Raw genomic sequence first — 3506 nt, forward strand, 5'->3', positions numbered from 1 at the left:
GACGAGGTTTGAGGAGTTAGACCGAGCTCATGTGTGATGGGACCATTCTTGGCTTACAGGTGAACCTGGCTGTGAGCTGTTCCCCCCACCACTGCCTCCTGGAGAACCAGGGCTCATCCAATGATCAAATCTGGGAAAAGCTGAGCCTTTACAGAGCCCTCTGAAGGGTTTCTTCAAATCATGAGTTGTCCTTGTGCATCAAAGCTTTGTTTATAGATCATTAATTATTGTTCAGTATCTCAGGTGCACAGAGGAATGAAGCTATGCCGTGCCCATCCTTTCTCACTAATACAGAAGACGCACCATCTCTAAAATGATTACGTCAAGGGGGGTAGATGGATCAATGTGGCAAAATTCATCTTTTCAGCATCTCCAGAGCCTAAGTTCTGCTCAATGCCAAGGGTTAATAACAATCTGCATAGGTGTGTTGTTCTAGACGTTTCTCGGGATTTGAGAAGTTCCCATAGCCAACAACAAGGTATCTCAACCTTAGCACTATTGATATTTTCATCCAAATAAGTCTTTGCTGTTGGGGTCTCCTGTGCATTTTAAGGTGTTTAGCGGCATCTTGGGGCTCTACCCACTAGATACAAGTAGCAGCCCCCCGTCCCCAAGTTGTGATACAAAAATGTCTCTAGATATTGCCAAACAAACATCCCTGGGGGTCCAGATCACCTCTGATTGAGAATCACTGGCCTATAATATCCCTGGAGCCTTGGCCTTTTCCTTCTCTGATGGAAGGAATGAGGTGAGAACGAAAGTTTTCACAAGAACTCAGACATAAGAGAAAAAAGGCTATTGTATGGGAGTTTAAAATTTAAGATTGCATTATGATAGCACTCTATTTCCTCACTCATACAAGCCCCCAACACAGGGCACCTATTCAGAATAGGTGGACATAGAAACATGCACACACGAACTCATAGAAACACACAACGGGACTAGGAAACACACACGGAATCCCTTTTGCTCCCTTTCCCCCTCCCCCTCTCCTTCCCCCTCCCTTTCTTTCTCTTGCTAGTTTAGCTAGTCTTTTGGACTTGAGTGAAATAGACAGAAATGCACCTGTGCTTTGCCTCCAAGAAGAATCCTGGTTAATGACGTCACATGTGTAGCTGCATGGTCTCCTTCATTGGCTGGGGCACCATACCTGTCCTATCTCTCTACCTCATCAGTAAACCACTGGCGACCACATCTGCACAAATGAGTAGGAACACCAGTGTGGAAGCACCCCCTGAGGCCTCCTCATTGCCCTAAGCATCCGCTCCATCAGGACTTATTCAGCCCAGGAGGGGTCAACCTCCCCTTACACTCCAGGAAACCGTGGACTCCAGGCTCCGGCCAGTTTTCCTTGGGCCCTATTTACTTCCCGCCATGGCTGCTGTTGGGATAGCGTGACCCTAGAAAACCGGTCCCATGTGGTGCTCTGAGCCTTTGTCCCTGCTGCGTGGGCCTCAGACGTCCCCCACACTCGGGCTTTTAAAAGTTCTGGTCGTGCGTAATCATTATCCCTAAAGGATGGGTGGCGGGTTCCACGCAAGCGGATAGCCGGGGGTCGGGACCAAGTCATTCATCAGTTCATCCTCTACTTCCCCTGATGATAAATTACTCTCTGTGGAACCTCAGGGATCATTTCCTGCCAAATGTCCCTAATTAATATCAATTTGATCCATCGCAGAGGGTCGGGTCAGATTAACCCACACTTAATGAATTATGCTGTTTTCTTGATTCCTATCCAGATACGAATCCCTTTGCCTTAGCAAATTTACTGTATCCTCCTCAGCTTTGCAAACAAGGGGCCCTTTGCAGGCCCTAGGAGGCCCGACCACAGCTGTTTATGAGCTTGACATTTGTGTAACTTTCAGGGCCCCTCAAGTGTCCCAGGGATTAACAATAAATCTTTCTGTGTTTGACCAGACAGGGAAGCATCGGGCTACTTCCCTCATGAAAGAACCTGATGTTCACTGGTCGTGCAAGGACACTCAGGGTCTTCCGATGGGGGAAAACTGTCTCCACTTGGATGCTACTTGGAAAGTGGTGGGCATAGATCATAAAGGAGGGAAAGCTGATGCTCAGCAGCGTGCAAGGTGAGTGGGTGGAGGGACGCTGTCCCTGCAGTGAGGAACAAAGGGGTACAGACGAGGCAGCTGGAGAGAGCTTAGTAATGCTCTGCATAGACACTCGACATTTACAGAGATACTGGAGCAACCACAGACATGGAAATAGCATACAGGGACCTGACCCCATAAGGGGGATGACTCATTGTGTGAGTGTGCAGTAGAGGGTTGACTCAGGAGGGCATTCAAACCATGCAACTGCCAAAGAAAGGTCTGGTCCTTGAACAGTTCCTAGGACATAACCACTAAACCCTTGGAATATATTGCTTGGTAAGTGTCTTTGTATACCTGGGGCTTTGGACGATGCCAGGTAGTCTAAGCTAACAAAGTGATTTGTAGTGGGTGCCATGAGTCACACAGTGTCAGCTTGACCTCTGGAGGGGCTGGAGCCTGAGTAACTAAGCTAAGCCATGTGGGCACTTCATGTCCCTGCATGGCTGACCCCCAATAAAACCCCTGGACTCCATGGCTCGGATGAGTTTCCTGGTTGACAATACTCCATACACGCTGTCACACATCATTGCTGGAGGAATTCAGTGCTGTCCATGTGAGTCCACTTGAGGGGGACAACCAGAAGCTTGTGCCTGGACTCTGCCCTCTGCACCTTTTCCCTTGACTGACCTTAATCTCTATCTTTTTGCTGCAGTCAATGGTAAAGGTGACTATAAGAACTACTCTGACTTCTGTGAGCCCTATCAGTACATCATCAAACCTGAGAGTGCCCTTAGGCACCCCCAAATACAGTGGGACGCACAGAAGAGAAATCAAGACCAGACATCAACAAAACAGCACTCTCCACTTCCCCGTGAGGGAAGGTTCTCATCACCTCCTGTTTAAGTGGCTTGGAAGGTTATCTGGATCGATAGTACAGCAAGTCTGATGAGTTGTAGATAAGCAAGTTTGAATAAACTGTATAGAGAAATCATATGTGACTCTCTCCAGAGGATGGGTTCAGCTTTCCTCATTTATCCTTGTGTTGTCTTCCTGAAGTCCCAAGTTTAAGCCACTTCAGGGACTATGTCAGAGTCTCAGTGCCTGGACTGGTTTGTTCATGCTAGCATGACACCCCACATCCCGTTTCTTCAGTCTCAGTCATCATGGGAGTCCCTTGAGCATAGCTACTAGGTTTCCATGACCTTGGAGCAGGCAAGGGAGTCAGCATCACTGCATTGATTGTGAGAGCTCTAACACGTGGTCTTCCACATTCAATACCTTACACAGATTCACAGGAGAGAAAGAATTGCTACTTCCAAAAAGACCCACATTCAATTCATTGATGATCTGGCTGCAGCCTGGGTGAATTCTGCAAATGCAGCCAACTTGGGCCAGGGGCCAGGGTGAACACATTTTGCCCAACTTACTGTTAGGTCCCATTGCTTTTTCAAGACC

This window comes from Mesoplodon bidens, assembly GCF_964165515.1.
Source record: "Mesoplodon bidens genome assembly, chromosome: 16".
NCBI classification, from domain to species: Eukaryota; Metazoa; Chordata; class Mammalia; order Artiodactyla; family Ziphiidae; genus Mesoplodon; species Mesoplodon bidens.